The sequence below is a fragment of the Halichoerus grypus genome, chromosome 9 (genome assembly GCF_964656455.1).
Source record: "Halichoerus grypus chromosome 9, mHalGry1.hap1.1, whole genome shotgun sequence".
Lineage (NCBI taxonomy): Eukaryota > Metazoa > Chordata > Mammalia > Carnivora > Phocidae > Halichoerus > Halichoerus grypus.
The window spans coordinates 78,533,739-78,556,253 of record NC_135720.1 but is presented as its reverse complement, the minus strand read 5'-3'; the positions used below and the strand labels follow the sequence as shown (position 1 = coordinate 78,556,253).

General features: G+C 36.7%; 1 pseudogene; it reads right to left on the bottom strand.

Annotated features, from left to right (window-relative positions):
• Positions 1-20,261: 20,261 nt before the first annotated feature.
• Positions 20,262-21,599, bottom strand: LOC118529362 (kynurenine/alpha-aminoadipate aminotransferase, mitochondrial pseudogene; annotated as a pseudogene).
• Between the last annotated feature and the right edge of the window lie 916 nt (positions 21,600-22,515).

The following is a 22,515-nucleotide window of genomic DNA, read 5'->3' as shown; positions in this document are numbered from 1 at the left end:
TATTTCCTATGAGGTAATTCTGGTGGTAAGAAAAAAGAACCAGTAAGACAACGCAGACTAATACTGATTGCTACATTATTTTACACATGTGAAAGTTTATCAGGGCCCCTACCAGCTCAAGAGAATGAAAAGGGGGTTACCAAAATGGGGAAGAGCATCGGTATATGAAAATCAGGAGTAAGAAGTAGGGCTTAGTTTACTTTTACTTCACTTTCTACAATCACTCTTTACTGTGGCTGCTTCAACCCTTTAATCATTCAAAGAACAGATAAGCCCTTTTTGGCTCATGGAAACTTCTGCTGATAGTACAAAGGAAAATTCATAACAAATGTTAATGTGCACTCAAAGGGATTATATGCAAAAATATTTTATCTATATTTTCTCCTCAAAATGGGGCAAGGAAAGCATAGTAGTAAATGTGATCATTTATGGCAGAATGATGGCAGAATTTATTAATAGTCTGAAGGACCATCATCAAGTCTAGTTGCTACTTAGAGGTAATATGGAAAATCCATTAGAATGTCAAAAAGTATATATTGTCGAGGCCATGTTTACAAGCAGGGTACACTTCTGAATAGGCAATTACATAACAAGAACTAGATTTGATGATTTGAACCCTGCTGCCAGAAGATTCAACATAATTTGAATTTCAAGAACTTCATTTTTGAAAATAAAATTACTGGCATCCTAGGAATTGTGAAAGTGATTAAATGGGTAGAAATAATATAAAAGCATTTAACATAAAACATTTTAGAAAATATTGAAAATCTAAAATGCTAAAATAAATGTTAATAAAGAAAGAAGCAGTATAGTTAAGAATACAGAGGTCTTCTCTGAAAGTTTTTCTTTATGATGGAGTAAACGTTTCGAATATTTCTAGATAAAATTGATCTTTGTTTATCTCCTTACAGCATCATGCCCTTATTGTGGACAATACAACTTGTCTAGCATCACACCCAGGTCAAAGATCTTTTCAAGGATTTTATTCCAAGTAAAGAGGTTTGCAGCCTGGCAGATTCCATGGTATTATAGTTATAATCTGAAACCTCTTAAAACCTCTCATCTATTGAAAGGAATTTAAAATCTCACCAGTACATCTGCTTTGCTTATTGTAGTTCACACTCAGGGAAGATCCATTTTGTGCTTCTTATGTTGGGATATATGTCACTACCCAGAGACATGAACTCTTCTAGAGACAGGACATAAGTCTCAGTATCTATATTAACCATATTATCTCTGATTCTTTGACTTCTGGGGCCTTGCTGACCCTGGAGAGATTGCCCTCCCATGGCTAGCCAATTCTTAGAGATAGTAAACTACTTGCCTAAGAACACCTCTTTTCATATGCAGACCAACTAACTGAGAGCCTCCTTTTTGGGGCTCTCACAAGGCTCTCCCACTCCAGGCCACTATCCACCTGCCCCAATCACCCCAGGACTAGATACTCCATACCCTAAGGCCTGCTGAAATTATTCAAACTATTCTAAACCTACTTACTCTGCCTCACCGGTTTCTTACTATGGAAACCACAATGAAGATTATTACCCATGGTTTCTCCTACTCCCTCTGCCTCCTATCTGACCCTGGTGCTTCCCCACGCAACACCCCATGGCATGGTATGTGCCCTGTCCTCTTGGGATCTGTCAATTTAACAAACTATCTTTTTAAGAGCAATTTTTCTCTGATGTATTGGCCTCACCATACTTGAATAATAATAAAACCAATATGGAAAAACAATATCCCATGTTGCACAATATTCCCAGAGATACTAATGGTCATTCATTTTGGTCTGAGTGAGCATTTCGATTCTGGGTGGTTTGAAAGGTGCCTAAAGTTTCTAAATCAAACTGTTCTCAACCTCCTCAAATTTATACTAGTCATTTTAACTAGATTAAGGAATGACATTATTTGAGAGAGGTAACATACTTATCTTCCCTTAGCCATATCTCATAAGAAAATCATCTCAACTCAGGCATCTAGCAGAACAGAGGTGTAGAGAAGAATGGGCTGTAATATGTGGGTTTATATATGAGTGAGGAAGATGGAAATACCCTGATGTGTGAGCCCTCAGCATCCAGGGGGCTATCTAGAGGAGGGAGGCGTTTGAAAAAAGAGGGTATAAGAGTACCAGGTACCCTTCTCACAGTTTCACAATTTTAAATAAAGCCCACTGGCATTATGTTATCTCCAGATATTTCCTCATTCACAATTTGATATTTTCCTAAAATCCTTTTTTTCATAACACAACCATCTGTCTGTTTGTTTGTTTTAAGATTTTATTTATTTATTTGAAAGAGAGAGCACAAGCAGGGGGAAAAGCAGAAGGAGAGGGAGAGGGACAAGTAGACTCCCTGCTGAACAGGGAGCCAGACATGTGGCTTGATCCCAGAACCCTGAGATCATAACCCAAGTCAAAGTAAGATACTTAACTGACTGAGCCACCCAGGCATCCCCACAACCATCTGTTTTTATTAGAAGAGATATTTTACAATTGGTACATTTTGATTTGCTGATCAAGTGTGCCTTACCCTCACTCAAATGGGAAAAAAAAAAAGTTGAAGTAAAAATGTCTTATCCATATGAGGTAAAACTTGCACCAGAAGTCAGCTCTCAGGATAGGTTCAAGGCTTCGGTGATTTGAAAGAAGCAGACAACTCAACGTTTGAAAGTCTAAATTTAAGAGCTTTCTGGAACTCAGAAGCCAATAACAAAGGCTCTCACACTCATTTCACCAATCTTCAGTGAAGATCTCTTGGTTTAATCAACTTCCCATGAACACATCATAAAGTATATCCTACCTGAACCACCTACACTTTATTCTCAACAAAGAAGTCAGAGTGTTCCCATAAATCAAGTCATATCACTCCTCTGCTCAGATTTTTCCAGTGTCCGGGGTGCCTGGGTGGCTCAGTTGGTTAAGCATCTGCCTTCGGCTCAGGTCATGATCTCTGGGTCCTGGGATCGAGCCCCGTATTGGGCTCCCTGCTAAGCGGGGACCCTGCTTCTCTCTCTTTCTGCCTCTCCCCTGGCTTGTGCACTCTCACTCTCTCTCTCGCTCACTCTCTCTCTCAAATAAATAAAATCTTAAAAAAAAAAAAAAAAAAGGAATTCTCCAGTGTCTCATATATACTGGAATAAAAGACAATATCCTTACATCATCTACAAGGTGCTCTACTCTCTGGATGCCCATGGTCTGTCTGACCCCATTTCTTTTCACTGTCCTCCTTACTTCCTTTGTTATAGCCACTCTGTCCTTCTTACTGTTCTAGAGTATTCCAGGTATGCCCTCACCTCAGGTCTTCTCCACTGTTGCTTTCTATATTTGAGCATTCTCTTCTTAAATATCCATTTGTACCCAGGAAATTGAAAATGGTTAGAGACAAACACACAACTCCATATTCCTGAAAAACAACAAATGCTGTCTTCTCTGTGAGGCCTGCTCAGGCCACCCTAATTAACTTGCAAGCTTCCCCTTAACAAACACCACCAACTTTCTTCTCTGCTTTATTTATTCTCAACATTTATCAACTTTTTTTTTTAATATTTTATTTATTTATTTGACAGAGAGAGACAGCAAGAGAGGGAACACAAGCAGGGGGAGTGGGAGAGGGAGAAGCAGGGTTCCCGCCGAGCAGGGAGCCCAATGCGGGCCTCAATCCCAGGACCCTGGGACCATGACCTGAGCTGAAGGCAGGCACTTAACTGACTGAGCCACCCAGGTGCCCCAACATTTATCAACTTCTTACATACCACAAATTTCATTTATTTTCTTATTTCCTGTCCACCCCCACTAGAATATATGACACTAAAGGTAAGGGTTTTGGTTTTTCTTTGTTCCTTGTCTTATGTCTCATATAAAGCATGCTAAACAGTGCCTGACTTATATAGGCTTCAGAAATATGTATTTAATTGAATAATTGAAAGACATTGTGGTAGATGCTTGGAATACAGTTAGGCGTGAGTAGCTATTACTACCTGTAAAGAACTCTAAAATACAGGTGGGCGGCAGAACAAATGTTTTAGTTAATCCTTTATCTTCAACACACACTTGTAAATCTAAGTTGTTAGAAGAAGGAAGGGTGACTTGTACCAAAGTCATGGTGCTGATGGCATTTAGAGGTCCAAGGACTGAAAACAAAATGTCACTGTATTTTGGAGGAGGCAGCACATCTCCTGGCCACTGAAGGATGACAATGACATGAAACCATTGCAAATATGACAAATATTTGTCTATATCAGTTGGATATAGACCCATTTTAAATACTCACAGCAATTCAAAATTCAGATGGATAAAGATTTCTTTTTATAAAAATTCTGTAGAGATGCTCTAAATAGTGCTCCTGATTTATTTAAAATATTTAGAGTTGAAATAAAAAATTTAAAACTCCTTGCTCTAGTCTTCATTTCCTGAGTTCCTAACCACGTGTCAGGCACTATGCTTGGAGCTGGGAGAGATAAAAGGATAAAGAGGACTGAATCTCAAGCCTGCATAGAGTACACCAGTCTGCACATGAATAATTTTAATAGAATGACAAAAGGTCTCATTCCTTAAAACTACTTAATTATCATAAACTCATTAAAATGGCATGCAAACTCTTTATGGAGATACTTGTCACCAATAAGAAGTTTAAGAAAAGCACAGAAAGTAAGCCATTATCTGGCATTAGAACCACTCTTGGTTTTTTCCATTGCTTAGTCTCAAAGAAACTCTACTGTTCTAACTCAGTCCTCTAACATCGACAACTACCATACCTGAACCTTCTAGGTACGCTGAACTTAATTTCCCCCAGGCACACCAGACCATGAGTTAATTTAATTTATTACACTATTGGGAACCTACCTTTCATGAAATTCTCTTTCCTCCTTTCCTTATCGATCAAATCCCTGCTCATCTTTTATACACTATTCACATATTACCTCAGTGAATTATTCCCTGAATTCCCCAGCTTGTTTGTCACTCCACCTGCCCATCTGTGCTTTCATAATTTGTAAAATCATTTAACTAGTATTAGTTGAGTACTCTCTCTGTGCTGGACCCATTTCTAGAGGCTGGGAATGCAAATGTAAAGAAAACAGCAAGAGCAACCCTAAGCCTGTGAAGCTGAAAACATTCGCTGCCTGTCCCTTTACAAAAAAAAAAAAAAAAAAAAATTCGCTGACCCCTGCCTAGAATATTGTCTAGTAAGTCCTCAATAAAAATGATCTATCATTAACACCAAAAAAAAAAGAAAGAAAGAAAACAGCAAGAAAAATCCCTTCCTGCCTGAAATTTAAAATCTGAGAAGTGGATTGTATCATAAAGAAATAAATACATTGCCAAGTAGTGATAAAATGCTATGAAAAATAAAGTGGTACAATATCATAGACTCTTTCCCTGACTCCCCCATTACCATAGAAGGGATAGAGTAGTCCAAAAGGACTCTGAGGAAATGGCATTTAAGCAGAGACTTGAAGGGAGTGGATCATAAAAAAAATCTAGTGGAAAATTACTTTAGGCAGAAACACTTGCAAAGGCCCTGAGGCAAGAACATGTTTGGGAGCTCTAAGAGCAGTTAGGTCAATGTGTCCTGAACAATGTGATGGTAGGGAGAGTGTTGAGCCAAATCACGTAGAGTCTTTCAGGTTATGACCTTACTATGGTCAGGACTTTGGAATTTATTTTAAGCAAATGAGAGGCCACAGGAAGGTTTGGACACAAGAATGACATGGTCTATCTAATCCTGCAAGATTAATCTGGCCACTCTGTACAGAATAGATTGTAGGGGTCAGGAGTGGAAGCAGCAAGATGAGTTAAGAGGGGATTAGTACTGCTGAGAGGAATTGGTGGCACTTATGTTATATTTAGTTATTTTTTTAATGTAAACTGCTTAAAGGTGGACCTTGATTTATTCATTTTTTATTGTCAGTATCTAGCAAATGCCTGATATATACTAGATGTTCAAAATGTACTTACAGAAGGAAGTGGGGAAGAAAGGAAGAGATGATAAAAAATAAGCAAATAATGGGTTTTAGGATTCTTGAATATAGTTAAAAGAAATTCAGATGGGAAAGCATTCTTCTTTCCAAACAGCAATACAAAAAGAAAAGTCCTCATTATTTCTTCAAGGAAAGGGACAAATTTGTTTTTATATTAAAAAAATTGAAATTGTTAGATCCTACTCATGTCCCAACACTAAATGAATATGCAATCATGAAGAAGGCTTTATTCTGCAAAGACTGACCAGTTGGTTTTAAGGAACCAATTGTTCAGCGGAAACAGGAAGGAAAAATGGCTTCTATTTTTTTGGAGATGGGTAATATCTTTAACAGGAGAGAAACACTTATCCCCCCCTTCTCTCTTAGTGGGTGGCATTGTGCTTTCTTGGGCTCTCAGAAAGTCAAGGTCATGGAGCAGATGGTCCATTATTGGGGTAGAGTAAAACAAGATAAATCTCTCATCTGAAATTAGTTTAACTTGGGAAGAAAATTTTCACTTTCACAGATGTACTTGAAGTTGGCACAAAAACGAGAACATGTTGAATTTAAATCAATTTCTCTGGTCCCTTATGTTTTCTGTTAACTGTTAAAGCATTAGTCAAATGCTTTTCTGCTATATTTGGCAAAATAAAAATGAAGAATAAACTTTAATCTTAAACATAATTATTAATCATCCAAAAAGCATTTTAAGCAAGATGGTATTTGGTACTTCATTTAACAACCCCAATTCAGGCCCTGCCACAAGAAATTTGACACTGGATCAGTTTTACTCATAAATCAATCTCTTGGATAGGACAATCAGGAAAAATGGGCAAGTGTCATGGTGTCTGAGTCATTTGTACTGTAAAATTAAAGCATGTGATTAACCTTGCCTAGAAATGTGGTAAGAATGTCCTGATAAGTAATTTCAGATGGCTATAATGTCTCTCAGAAGTTGGGGTTAAAAACATACCCACACTCAGACAGAGGCTTAAAGTGCACATCCAGAGATGTCTGAGCATATACTAGACATTCAGGAAATTTCCACATGGAATATCCTTAATCCCTGGCACCTTATTTCACAGTCTTATTTTTATATTGCCTTGTGGTATCTGTTTTAATTTAGGGTATTGTTGGTAAATGGCAATTCTATTTTTGAGTTGTTCAGGTGGAAAACTTTGGGGTCTCTAATTCCTATTTATCTCACATACTCCACATCTAATTGATCAATAAATCCTGTCAGCTCCACCTTAAAAATATATCCAGAATCTTCCTACTTCTCACCCCTCCATTGCCATCATTATCTCTCTTCTGGATTATTGCAGAAGCTTCTTAACCTGTTTTCCTGCTTCTACCCTTGTGCCACCTAAGCAGCCACAGGGATGCTATTTAAAACATAAGTTGCACTATATCCCTCCTCTCCTCAAATTTCCAAAATGGTTTTCCATAGAGTAAAAGACAAAATCAAGAGAATATATGGTCCTGTGTAATCTGTGTCCTCAAGACCCTATCACCTTTCTGACTTCATCTTCTATGACGTCCCCCTTATTCACTCTGCATCAGCCATACTGGCCTCATCATTGTCTCTGGCATAAACCAGATATGTCCTTGCCTCAGGACCTTTGCATGTGCTATTCTCCTTCTGAAGTGTTTGTCTCCAGGCATTTGCACAGCCTTCTCCTTTATCTCCTTCAGGATTTTATTGAAATGTCATCCTCTCAGTTTGGCCACTCTCTCTAAAATTACAATACAACACCACACATGCTTATCTCTGTTTTTTGCTGTATTTTCTTCCTAGTATTCATTCCAACATAAGAGACTATATATTTTACATATCTTAATTGTCTTTCCCCCCACTAGAATAGAAGCTTCAAGAGGGCAGAGATTTTTCTGTTTACTATTATACCTCCCAGCAACTAGAAAAATGTCTGGCACCCATTAAGAATTCAGTAGGGGTGCCTGGGTGGCTCAGTTGTTAAACGTCTGCCTTTGGCTCAGGTCGTGATCCCAAGCTCCTGGGATCGAGCCCTGCATCGGGCTCCCTGCTCCACAGGAAGCCTGCTTCTCCCTCTCCCACTCCCCTTGCTTGTGTGCCCTCTCTCGCTGTGTCTCTCTCTGTCAAATAAATAAATAAAATCTTAAAAAAAAAAGAATTCAATAAATATTTGTTGAATGAATCACTTAATTTTTTTTATTATTTTCATTCTCCCTATCCAAATAAATTTTATTTATAAATAACAATCTAGATGGAATTTAGGGTTTTGGCCAGATAGAGCATTTGTGAAAATCCTTGGTCCTTTGCCCTCAGCCATAAAATGAAAGTAATAAAAATATCAGAAATATGAAAAGTACGAAATTTAGCATGAGGAAAAGGAAGCATAATAGGTGGACAGGTTACTAGACCAAGAGGCTTAAGATCCATGAGCCTTTATTATAACTTAGGTAAACCTCAGAAACTAGAATGGAACACTCAGAAGAGGTAAAAACTAAGTTTTTACCCCACACCTCTACTTCTATATGTTAGACAATTGACTCAAAGTTTGTCAGTTTCTTCATCTGTAGTGATAAAGCTCAACTAGCTGACTCCTTAAGCCCTTTTCCTAAGCCCCACTGCCACGATTGTTTATTTAGTAAAGACTTGTTTTTTTAAATAACAGGACCAACATGAGGAAGGCTTCACCATTAAAAGGGAATTTATGGTAAGAATACTGGGGATTTTACAAAACTTTTTAAATATTGAAGAAGCAACTCTTAAGAAAGGATGAAACTGGACCTTTGGCTTACAGAATCAAAAATTCAAGGGTCTTTCACTAGAGCTCCACCATTAAAGTGAACTCAGTTCACATTCTTGAAAGAAGGAGTGTTCGTCAGATGTTCACCCCAGTCCAATCAGATATTGCCAGAGAACCAGGATGTGGTAAAACTATGGTTCCTCTGGCCCCATCATAATGGATGGATAGACTGTTCTCAGGGAAAAAGACCAAGGAAGATTCCTACAAAGTGTTTATGGAAACTTTAAATCCCAGTGTTCTAAAACAAGATTTGACATTAGCACCAGTTATGGTATCACACAGTGGAGATCATTCTAGTCAGATGATAATTTTTTGACTCTTTAATCCTCAATATTAAGGTCAGTAATCCTTTCTTTGAATTCTAATGTCAGATTAGTTACTGATGTGATAATTAATCTTAGATAATCTTCAAAATACTGTTTTGTCAATATTGATCTCAGTAACTTTTACAATTTTATAAATTATGTAAGTGTTTATGTACTTTCTCCATTCCCCCAAATAACCTAGACCCCACATTAAACAGAATCCTTTTCCAGTTCATCTACCTCTCATGACCCAACCAAGATAAAATTTCTTAGACATAAAAATTTACAGAATTTTTGATTCTGTAAGCCAAAGGTCCAGTTTCATCCTTTCTTAAGAGTTGCTTCTTCAATATTTAAAAAGTTTTGTAAAATCCCCAGTATTCTTACCATAAATTCCCTTTTAATGGTGAAGCCTTCCTCATGTTGGTCCTGTTATTTAAAAAAACAAGTCTTTACTAAATAAACAATCGTGGCAGTGGGGCTTAGGAAAAGGGCTTAAGGAGTCAGCTAGTTGAGCTTTATCACTACAGATGAAGAAACTGACAAAAGGTATTTTAATACTTTTTGTTGTGTGGTCAATAATATTTCTTTGTAACTAGCTATTTTAAGATTAACTGTAAAACATTGCTGTGATTCCTTGATCCCTTTTGCCTCACTACCTAGCCAGTGTCTGAAAGTTTTATTTTAGGGTTGATCTGAAAAATAATAAAAATATATTTCTAAGTGTATACATGTTCATGCTCCCATGTGTGAATGCTTATTTACCCTCTCCCTTAAAACATAACATAAGCAAGTACAGTAAGTTCTAACTATCATTTATTTGACATCTTAAAATATTATCCACTCTATTTTAGGATAAGCTTCTTTCACCCCTTCATAATACAGTTTGCCACGCTTATACAGTGCTATGCTGATTTGTAATAGATTTTGAATTCCTGTCAATCTTGAATCAAGAATCTTGAATTCTTGTCAATCTTTTGGCAAATTAAGTTTAATTTATAAATAAAAGGAAAAAAAATCATTGATAGCTATCTTGAGAGGCAGAGTTCTATCCGACTTCCCCAAACCAGACTTTTTGGAGTCTCTGTAGGCTGAGTGCTTATTCTGATTTCCAAGTTTCTTCTACTGATATTTTTTTATTTCCCAGATAACACTGGTAGAAGTTAAATGGTTCATTGCTTTGGGGGAAATTTTACTCCTTGCTCAATAGTTTATATTTAAGGTACTCTTTCCTCCCTTGCTTTTCCTTCCATTTGACAAGCTTCAGGCAGAATTTAAAGCAGGAATCCAATATACCTAAATGTTACAGTAATAAGATAGAAATGGGCTTTCCACAGAATCTTTCCTTAAAATTTATTGCTCAACAGTGCCCTATCTTATCCCAATAAGTTTAATGAAATATATAAGTAGTCTTTTCTCAGCAGAAGACTTCAAAAAACTAGAAAAATCAACAATATAAGATTTTAGAAACATGTAATTATATCAGCATGTAAGCTGAACACTAATAATAGGTGTTCAATAGGCAATAATTGCTTCAGAAATAGGAAATGTTAATATACTGTAAGAATGTTTTTTGTTGTTTGTTTAAAGATTTTATTTATTTATTTGACAGACAGCGAGAGCAGGAACACAAGCAGGGGGAGTGGGAAAGGGAGAAGCAGGCTTCCCGCTGAGCAGGGAGCCCAATGCGGGACTCGATCCCAGGACCCTAGTATCATGACCTGAGCCGAAGGCAGACGCTTAACGACTGAGCCACCCAGGCGCCCTACTGTAAGAATGTTTTGACAAGAGAACAATGGGTAAGGAATGGTAATAAATTTTGTCATTATAATTAAAGTCTCTCCCCCCGCAAACTTTGGTTTTTCACCTTTCAAGACATTTAAAGTTGTAATAATTCCTCATAAAAATTAGAAAAACAGTCGAACTCTTCTGAGAGGCAAGGTAAAACGCACTAGGTTTACTTAGCTCAGAGAAGAGCCTGAGGGGCTGATTTATTTTCAAACATTTGGAGCACTGTTCTAGAACACCAGTGGCCAGTTGTCCTTCATTGCCACAAAGGACAAACCAAGAAACAATGGACTAAAATTCCAATGCAACATGGGAACACATCTCTAAGTGTGTAAGGTAGTGGATCACACCCTTAGGTGGACATTAGTTCACCCGAGAGCTTTAAAAAATACCAATGCCCTATAACAATTAAATTATCTTGAGCACTGGTACTTTTAAAGTTTCTCAGGTGATGCTAATATACAGTTTAGGTTGAGAACACTGGTGTGAAGCAACAATATTCTATGAAATGCACTTTAGTAGAGTATATTAAGATTTTAGCAAGTGAGATATAGACAAACATGCCCATCATTCTCTAAAAATGCTTGTGTTCAAATCCCATCCCTATAAGAAGCTTGTACATTTTTTCCGTATCTGTGATTTCTGAAGATAAAAATGCTATTTGGGGTCCAGAGTTTAGACATGGAGTTGAGGTAGTGTCCTCTGGTTCCTGTAAGTGGTTATTCATTATAAAATCAAACCAAGTCTCCTAAAATTAACAGAAAAATGTTACTAAGTAGCTCTGACTCCTCACTCTAAGATTCACCTGCTCCTTAGAGTTTTATCATTTTTTACAATAGTGCCAACACCACCTGTCTGGGCCCTAGAGGGACACTGCCCTCATCCCACCTCCAGCACTTTGGCTCAACTCTGTATCCTTTCCCTTTGGAACCAAGCTGGAACTCTCAGAAAGAAGAATAACAGGCCAATAAGAGACAATCTAGAGAGCATAAACCCAGATATGTTGACAAAATTTAAAATTCTATTTGTGTCACAGCAAGCTTATTTGCCAAACCTATTCCAATTCACCCACTGCCTTAAAACAACTATACTTCAGCCCACCAAAACAGGCACATGTATAAACATCTGGGTAATTTATTTCATTTGCTTTTACGTTACCTACCCCCATATGGTACCTATTCCCATATGGTACTTCACATAGGTATCTCTTCCTATTCTACTTGATATCTTGCTGGTTAAATCCAAGGTAAGAAAATTCAGTGCTTTGGTTTTTAGGAGAAGAAGAAAAAAACAGGATGATGAAGGGAAGAAGTAGATGGAGAAAAGAAATGAAGGAGAAGGAAAAGGGAAAGAAGAAGAGAAGAAAGAAAAATGATGATGAAGAGGAATGGGGTAGCAGAGGAAGGATATTTGAAAATAAAAGAGATCCAACTATAAGTTGTCTGTGAAAACCTACTTTAAGTATAGTGATTCTTTATATTTTAAGAGTAAAGGACTGAGAGAAAGGTATACCATACTAACACTAATCAAAAGAAATCTGGAGTAGCAATATTAATTTCAGACAAAAAGGACATCAGAAGAAGGAAAAGATGGAGAGAGAACTAGGAGCATTATATCAGGAAAAAGAATCAATTCTCCAAGAAAACATAAGAATCCTAAATGTGTGTGCATATAACAAAACATACAAATCTTAAATGTGTGTGTATATTACAAAAGAGTGTGAAAATACAAGAGGCAGAGTTTTTCTCTGGGTTCCAAGATGGTGACATAGAAAGACTCTAAACCCACCCCCTCCACAGACACACCAAATCTACACCTACATATAGAGCAATTCCTCCTAAAGAATAACTGAGGGCTGACTGAACAACATAACAAAAGATAGAGACCACGTAAAGAACGGCAAGAGCGACAGAAATATAATAGTGCAGGGAATTCCCACTCTATACACTAAAATCTGCAGTGGGGAGGGATAGTACTAAGGGACGGTGAGCAGATTTGTCTGCCCTGCAGCACAGATAAAAAGCCAAGGTTTAAAACGGCAACTAGAATATAAAGGAACCAGCCCTAGAACCCTGCCAAATGGTGGGGAAGCTGCTGGAAATCTCTCAGGGTCAGAAGGGCTAGTTAGTACCATGGTTTATGTTCCCCCTCCACCTTGAAAGCATGGATGGGAGAGGGGTCTGGGTGCCCTGGCCAGTCTATTGCTTCATGAACCCCAGGAGCCTAGCCCACACTAGCCCCAGCCATCCTACCAAGGCAGCCCCAGACACCCCACTAAGGCATCCTCACCATGGTGCATTTTGGGACATTTTGGGACACACTAGGTCAACCCTCACTTCAGCCATCTCACCAATGTGACGCAGATGCATAGCACCCCAGAACACTCCTGGCCCACACCACTTTGGCTCCAGATGGCTTGCTAGGGCACTTCTGGCTAAGAGTGCTCTGGGACCTCCTGGCTCATGTCTGCTTTAGCTTCAGCGACCCCACCAGGGTATTCCTTGCACTGAGTGCTCTGGGAAACCTTGGCCTGTGCCTGCCTTTGTTCCAGCCCTGCCAGAGCACTCCTATATGGAGCACACTGAGACCCTACACCCACACCTCACCTTGGCTCCAGCTACCCTGCCAGGGCACCTACTGTGCTGAACACTCTGGAGTATGCAGGCTTGTACCCATGTCAGTTTCAGCTATCATGTCAGGGTGCCCTCTACATTGAGAGCCTAGGGACCACCCCAGGCCTCACCCACATTAGTTTTAGCTGTCCTGCCAGGCCACCTTCTGTACAGGGAGCCCTGGAACCCACTTACTTGCACTCACTTCAGCTTCAGCTCTTCTGCCTGAGCATTCTCTTCATGGAGAACCCCAGGACCACTTTGGGCTGTGCCCACCACAGCTCTGGCTCTCTTCCAAGGGCAACCCCAGCATGGAAGCCCCAGCCCACAGAAGCCACAGTTTCAGCCATCAGACAAAGTCACCAGGCATACATAGTCTACAAAGGGGACAAACAAGACCATATTTTCAAGTTTAGAAGTAGCTGTTCCTCCTAATTCATAGAAATGAACACAGAATGTTAAGCAAAATAAGTAGATAGAGAAATATGCTCCAAACAAAAGAATAAGAAAAAGCATCAGATAAAAAACTAATGCAATAGTGATAAATAGTATGTCTGATAAAGAGTTTAATGTAATGATCATAAAGATGCACATGAGATTGGAGAAAAGTGGAAAAACTCAGTGAGAACTTCAACAAAGAAATAAAGCATTTAAAAGAGAACTAGAGTTGAAGAATATATAACTGAAATGAAAAATACACTAGATGGAATCAACAGTAGATTAATGGAGGCAGAAAAATGGACTAACAATCTGGAAGACAGGGTAATGGAAAGCACCCTAACTGAATAGCAAAAAGAAAGAAAAAATAAATGAGATGAATTAAGGTATCTCTTAGAAAACATCAAGTGAACAAACATTCACATTATAGGGGTCGAAGAAGAAGAAGAAGAAGAAGAAGAAGAAGAAGGGGAGGAGGTAGAGGAGGAGGAGGAGAAAGAGATAAGGGCAGCAAACTTATTTGAGGAAATAGTAGCTAAAAAAATTTCCTAACCTAGGGAAGGAAAAAGATATCCAGGATCAGGAATCACAGAGAGCGCCATACAAGATGAACCCAAGGAGGTTCACACCAAGAAACATAATAATTAAAATGTCAAAGATTAAAGATAAAGAGAGAATTTTAAAAGCAGCAAGAGATAAGCAAAAAGTTACATATAAGGGAAACCCCATAGGGTTATCAGCTGATTTTTTATCAAAAAGTTTGCAGGCCAGAAGGGAATGGCATGATATATCCAAAGAGCTGAAGGGAAAATAGCCTATGATCAAGAATACTCTACATTTCAAGGTTATCATTTAGAACTGAAGGGGAGTTAAAGAGTTTCCCAGACAAACAAAAATTAAAGGAGTTCATAACCACTGAACTGGCCTTAAAAGAATGTTAAAGGGACTTCTTTAAGCAGAAAAGAAAAAGCCTTCATTAGAAGAAAATTATGAATAAAAAGATGTAAAATATGACAACATATACATAAAATATGGAGGGGGGAATAAAAAAGAAGTGATTTTAGAATGTGTTTTAACTTAAGTGAACATCAACATACAATATAGACTACCAAGTACTTAGGATGTTATATATGAACTAATGGTAACCACAAACCCATAACTTAAGATAGATACACAAAAAAATAATGAGAAGTCCAAATATAACAATATAGAAAGTCATCAATCACAAGGAAGATGGGTAAGAGAAGAAAGGAACAGATAAGAACAACAAATAATACAAAAAACAATTTCAAAAAAGGCAATAGGTACATATCTACCAATAATGGCTTTAAATGTAAATGGTCTAAATGCTCCAATCAAAAGACACAGAGTGAGGGAATGGATTAAAAAAAAAAAAAAAATGCATCTCTATGCTGCCTCCAAGAGACTCACTTCAGACATAAAGATACATACAGACTGAAAGTGAGAGGATGAAAAAAGATATTTCATGCAAATGGAAGCAAAAAAACAAAAAAAAAGCTGAGAGAGCAATACTTCTATCAGACAATATAGACTTAAAACAGAGACTGCAACAAGAGACAAAGACATAACATAATGACAAAAGGATCAATCCAATAAGAGGATATAATATTTGTAAATATCTATATACCCAACATTGTGACACCTAAGTACATAAAGCAAATATTAATAGACATAAAGGGAGAAATTGACAGTAATATAATAATAGTAAGGGGTTTTAACACCCCACTACAATCAATGGATAGATCATCCAGGCAGAAAGGCAATAACAAAACAGTGTCTTTGAACAACACATTAAACCTGATGGACTTTACAGGTATATACAGAACATTCTATCCAAAAACAACAGAATATACATTCTTTTCAAGTGCATATGGAACATTCTCGAGGATAGATCATAAGTTAGGTCACAGAAAAAAATCTCAATAAACTCAAGAAGACCAAAATCATATAAAACATCTTTTCTGAACTAAACAGTATGAAACTAGAAATCAATCACAAGAAAAAAAACTATAAAATACATGTGGAGGCTAAACAACATGCTACTAAACAACAACTGGGTCAATGAGGAAATTAAAGAGAAATTAAGATACACGTAAACAAATGAAAATGAAAACACAATGGTCCAAAACCTTTCAGATGCAGCAAGTTCCAAGATAGAAATTCATAGCAATTTGAGGAAATTTGAAGTCTGTCTCAAAACAAGAAAAATTTCAAATAAACATTCTAACTTTATACCTCAAGGAACTAGAAAAAACAAAGCCCAATGTTAGTAGAAAAAGGAAATAATGAAGATTAGAGCAGAAATAAATGAAATAGAGAAAAGATCAATGAAATCAAGAGCTGGTTCTTTGAAAAGTTAAACCACACTGATAAAGCCTTTGTCAGATTCATCAAGAAATAATGGTGAGGACCCAAATAAATAAAAATCCAAAACAAAAGAAGTAACAACTGACCCCATAGAAATTCAAAAAATTATAAGAGACTACTCTGAATAACTATATGCCAATAAATTGGACAACTTAGAAGAAATGATAAATTCCTAGAAAAATACAATCTTCCAAAATGGAATCAGGAAGAAACAGAAAATCTGAACAGAGCAATTACTAGTAACAAAATTTAATTGGTAATCAAAAACTCCCAACAATCAAAAATTTAGGACCAGACGGCTTCAAAGGTGAATCCTACCAAACACTTAAGATGAGTTAATATTTATTCTCCTCAAACTATTCCAAAAATAGAAGAGGAAGGAAAGCATGCAAATACAGTCTACAAAGCTGGCATTACCCTGATACCAAACCCAAAGACATTTCAAAAAAAAAGAAAACTATAGACCAACATCTCTGATGAACATAGATGTAAAATCCTCAACAAAGTATGAGCAAACTGCATTCAACAATACATGAAAAGAATCATTCACCACAGCCAAGTGGGATATATCTCAGGGATGCAAGGATGGTTCAATATTTACAAATCAATCAATGCGATACACCACATTAACAAAATGAAGGATAAAAATCATATGATCATCTTGATACAGAGAAATATTAGAAAAAATTCAACATCCATTCATAATAAAATTTCTCAACAAACTGGGGTTAGTAGGAACATACCTCAACATAATAAAGGCCATATATGAAAAATCCACAGCTAACATCATACTCAACGGTGAAAAATTGAGAGCTTTTGCTCTAAGATTAGGAATAAGAAAAGATGTCCACTCTTACCACTTTATTCAACATAGCACTGGAAGTCCTAGCCACAGCAATCAGATAAGAAAAAGGAATAAAAGGCATCCAAATTGATAAGGAAGAAGTTAAACAGTCACTATTTGCAGGTGATATGATGCTACAGTGGCAAACACTGAAGACTCCACCAAAAAACTATTAGAAGTAATAAATGAATTCAGTAAAGTTGTAGGATACAAAATTAATACACAGAAATTGGCTGCATACACTAATAATGAAGTAGCAGAAAGAAAAAAATTAAGAAAACTATTTATTTATTTACTTACTTATTTTTTAGAGAGAGAGCACAGTGGAAGGAGCGACAGAGGGAGGGGAAGAGAGAATCACAAGCAAGCTCCACACCCTGCATGGAGCCCGATGTGGGACTCCATCTCATGACCCTGAGATCATGACCCAAGCTGAAATCAAGAGTTGGAGGGTCAATCAACTGAGCCACCCAGGTGCCCCAAGAAAACAATTTATAATTGCACCAAAAAGAATAAAATAATTAGGAATAAACTTAACCAAGGAGGTGAAAGACCTGTACTCTGAAAACTATAAAACGTTGATGAAAGAAATTGAAGATGACACAGAAATGGAAAGATATTCCATGCCCATGGATTGGGAGAACAAATCTTGTTAAAATGTCCATACTACCCAAAGCAATCTATAGATTTAATGCAATCCCTATCAAAATACCAACAGCATTTTTCACAGAACGAGAACACAGAATTCAAAAATTTGTATCAAACCACAAAAAAAAAAAATGCCAAATAGCCAAAGCAATCTTGAGAAAGGAAAACAAAGCTGGAGGTATCACAATATTAGATATCAAGATATACTGCAAAGCTACAGTAATAAAAACGGTATGGTACTCGCACAAATAGATCAATGGAACAGAATAGAGTCCAGAAATAAACCCACACTTGTATGATTAATTAATCTATGACAGGGAGGCAAGAATATACAATGGGGAAAAGACAGTTTCTCCATTACATGGTGCTGGTAAAATTGGACAGCTACATGCAAAAGAATAAAATTGGATCACTTTATTATGCCATATACAAAAAAAATTCAAAATGGACTAAAGACTTAAATGTGAGGCCTGAAACCATAAAACTCCTAGAAGAAAACATAGGCAATAATGTCTTTGACATAGATCCTAGCAACATTTTTCTAAATATGTCTCCTCAGGCAAATGAAACAAAAGCAAAAATAAACTATTGTGACTATATCAAAATAAAAGCTTTTGCACAGCAAAAGAAAACATCAACAAAATGAAAAGGCAACCTACTTAATGGGAGAAGATATTTGCAAATAATATATTTGATAAGGGTTTAACATCTAAAATATTAAAGAATTTAAACACTTCAACACCAAAAAAAAAAAAATCTGATTAAAAAAATGAGTAGAGGACCTGAACAGACATTTCTCGAAGGAAGACATATAGATGGCCAACAGACACATGAAAAGATGCTCAATATCACTAATCATCAGGCAAATGCAAATCAAAACCACAAGAAGTCACCTTATACCTGTCAGGATGGCTAGAATCAAAAAGACAAGGAATAACAAGTGTTTGTGAGACTGTAGAAGAAAAGGAACCCTTGTACACTGGTGGTAGAAATGTAACTTGGTACAGCCACTGTGGAAAACATCATAGAGCTTCCTCAAAATATTAAAAATAGAAATACCATATGATACAGTGATTCCAGTACTGGGTATTTACCCAAAGAAAATGAAAATACTGAAACAAGTATACGCATCCCTATGTTTATTGCAGCATTATTTATAATGGTCAAGATAGGAAAACAAACCAAGTGTCCATTGATAGATGAATGATGCATAAAGAAGATACAGAGAGTGTGTGTACGCACGCGTGTATACACACAAAATGGAATATTACTCAGCCATAAAAACGAATGACATTTTGCCATTTGTGACAACATGGATAGATCTAGAGGATATTATGCTAAGTAAAATAAATCAGACAGAGCATGACCAATATCATATGATTTCACTTTTATGTGGAATCTAAAACAAAAAACAAAGACATAAAGCGGAAACAGACCCATAAATGTGAAGAAAAAAATGAGGGTTGCCAGAGGAAAGGGGAGTGGAGGACGGATAAAAATGGGTGAAGGGGAGTGGGAGATACAGGCTTCCAGTTATGGAATAAATAATTCACAGAGATAAATGGTGCACCATAAGGAATATAGTCAATGGTGCTGTAATAATGTTATAAGGTGACAGATGGTAGCTACACTTGTAAGCATAGCATAATAAATAGTCTTACTTGAAACTAATGTAACATTGTGGTCAACTGTACTTCCATAAAAAAAAAAAGAGTAAAACTTTGGTTGTCATCACAAGGGAAAAAAAATACATAATGTGTATGTATGTGTGTGTGTGTGTGTGTGTGCGTGCGCGTGCATATATATATAGTAACAAATGTTAACTAAACTTATTGTTAATCATTTACTTATTGTGGTACTAAACTTCTTGTCGTGATCATTTCACAATATATGTAAGAGAAATCATTATGCTCTACAGCCTAAACTTATACAGTGTTGTATGTCAATTATATCTCAATTTCAAAAAGAAAAATATACACAAGGCAAAACTGATAACTGAATGGAGAAATAAATCCATTCTTTTTTTTTTAGTTTCAAAATTTTATTTTAAAGGGATTTCTATGGTACAACACAATGCCTGTGGTACTTACTGAAAATCACTTATAATAGTCAAATTCTAACAATTTTTGCAATAAGCTTTCATTAAATTTTCCTAAAAATAGAAAAACTTCACATTATATACCATTTTGAATTTAATTTATTTTCTTACATTTTCAAAAGAATTTATTGTAAAATGTTAGCTTCAAGGAAAATTTATGGGAAACCATAAAGCAACTGGAGTTCTTTACAGTAAAATCCAGGATAAAAATAATTTTTGCAGGGTGAAAATTTATCAAAAGGTATAAGTGAATTATAAATATATTTTGTCAATCTGATGAATTTAAGGGCACTTTAAAAGTTGTCTAGTTAAATCACTGCAGATATGACATGCTTGTTGAAATCCAATCTGTAAGTCTAACGCATTGCCAATGATCATTTCTTCCTGCTAAAAGCTAAAAATAATTTATGTGAAAAACCCTTGGAAGATTTTGATTTCTTCATAAAAAGTTTGATTTCTTCATACAGATTCTTTAATAAGCTGGGCTAATCTCTGTAAGGCCATATCCATCTGTTCTGGAGAAGCTGAAGAGAAGGACGCTCTAAGTAAGGGCTAGGAGTTGAGCTATCAATGTAGACGACATTTCCGGGGAGCATTAATATCTCTTTCTTAATGGCTTTTTCTTCAATCAGTTGTTTTCCATCAGAAATGCCCTTAATTTTAACCCATAAAAACATTCCAGCAGTAGGAACATGCCATTCTGCCAAACCACTTAGCCATTTGTCTGCAGCTGCCAGTAATGCATCCTTCTGGTTCCTACAGAAATCAGTAACCCTCTCTACATGAGCCAGGAAACCCTCTTCTCCCCATTGGTGTAGAAGTTGTGATATCAGAAGCTGTGTAAAAGTGCTGGGGTGCATGGTTGAAACTTGTGTGTGTAAGACAACTCTATCAAGGGTTTCAGACCAGTTAAAAACCCTATTCTCAACCCAGAGGAGAGGACTTTTAAAAAAGAGTCAGCTCTGATGACATGCCCATCAATGTCCATGGAAAGAAATGTTGGTGCCCAGTACTTGCTGAGCTGGAGAATATAGTAAGGATCATCTTCTATGACGAAGAAATCATATTTTCTTGCAAGCTCATAGATTTCCTTCTTGCGGTTACTTGTTAATGAGTTTCCAGTAAGGTTGTTGCCATTTGGGACAGTGTAAAGAAACTTGGGGGTGTTTTTCTTGGGGTTCTTTGAGTTTTCTGGTTTCCATTTGGAAAGTACTTCTTTGAGGGAGTCTGGAATAATCCCATATTCATCACTGGGAACATTAATGATGTTGCAGCCCAGTGGCTTCAGAGCTTGAAGTGTTCCTGAATAAATAGGTTAATTTAGGAGGACATTATCTCCAGGATTAACGATCATTTCAAACACCTTGCAAAGACCATCTTGGCTGCCAGATGTTATGCATATGTCCATCTGTCCTTGGCTGGTTGGATAATTGATGGTGGGAGGATTATGCAATTTTAATTGTAACTGTTTTAGCTAGGACAACAGCTCTGGGATTCTGGCACTTTGAGAATACTCAAGTGCTCTCTTCATCATCTCTTCATCAAATTGGATGGGCTTTCCATTTTTTTATGGTGATAACAGCAGTCATAAAAGGAAATGTGTTGGGGTTTGGTGATCCAGGAGCCAAGGAGATGACTGATTTCGGTGCCCTGCTCCAAGTCTGTCACGACTCAGATGGCAGAAGGCTTTCTCGCTTCGCTCGTGGCGGTAAGGAACCATGTGTAATTCATGTCTCTGATACCCAAGCACCTTCTTCTGTAGCTGAAAACTCGCAGCTGGTAGTCGCCGCAAGAAAGAGGCCGGGTTGGCCTGGGCACTCACTCGCCTGGGACCTTGCCGAGGGGCTACTCGAAATAAACCCATTCTTAATCGAAAACTTCAACACCTCTTTCACTATTTGATAGATCAAGCGGGCAGAAAATCAGTAAGAATAGAGATGACCTAAATAGCACTACCAATCAACTTGATCTAATTGACATTTATAGAAGACTTCATTCAAAGTGGAGTTTACATTTTTCTCAAGATTACATGCCACATTAACCAAAATACACATTTTATGCCATAAAACACAACTTAATAAACTTAAAAGAATAGAAATCATACAAAGTATATTTTCAGACCACAATGGAATTAAACTAGAAATAAATTAGAGAGCTAGAAAATACCAGATATTTGGAAATTAAATAACACACTTAACACACTTCTAAATAACTGATGACTCAAAGAAGTCCCCAACGAAATTTTAAAATATTTTGAACTAAATTAAAATTAAAACACATCATCAAAATTGGTGGGATGAAGCAAGAGCAGGACATAGAGGGCAGTTTATAGCATTAAATATTTATATTTGAAAATAAGAAAGATCTAAAATCAAAAACCTAAGATTTCACTTTAGGAAATTAGAGAAAGAAGAGCAATTTAAGTAATACAAATTGGAATATAAGTCAATGAAATTGAAAACAAGAAGCCAACAGAGAAGATGGTTTTAAAACTTCAGTTCTTTGAAAACATTAACAAAATTAATGAACTTCTAAGTAAGCCAATCAAGAAAAAATGCGAGAAGATACAAATTACCAATATCAGAAACAGAAAAGAGATCAACACTACTGATAAGAAAACACTACAAAAGACTTTACTCTTGCAAAT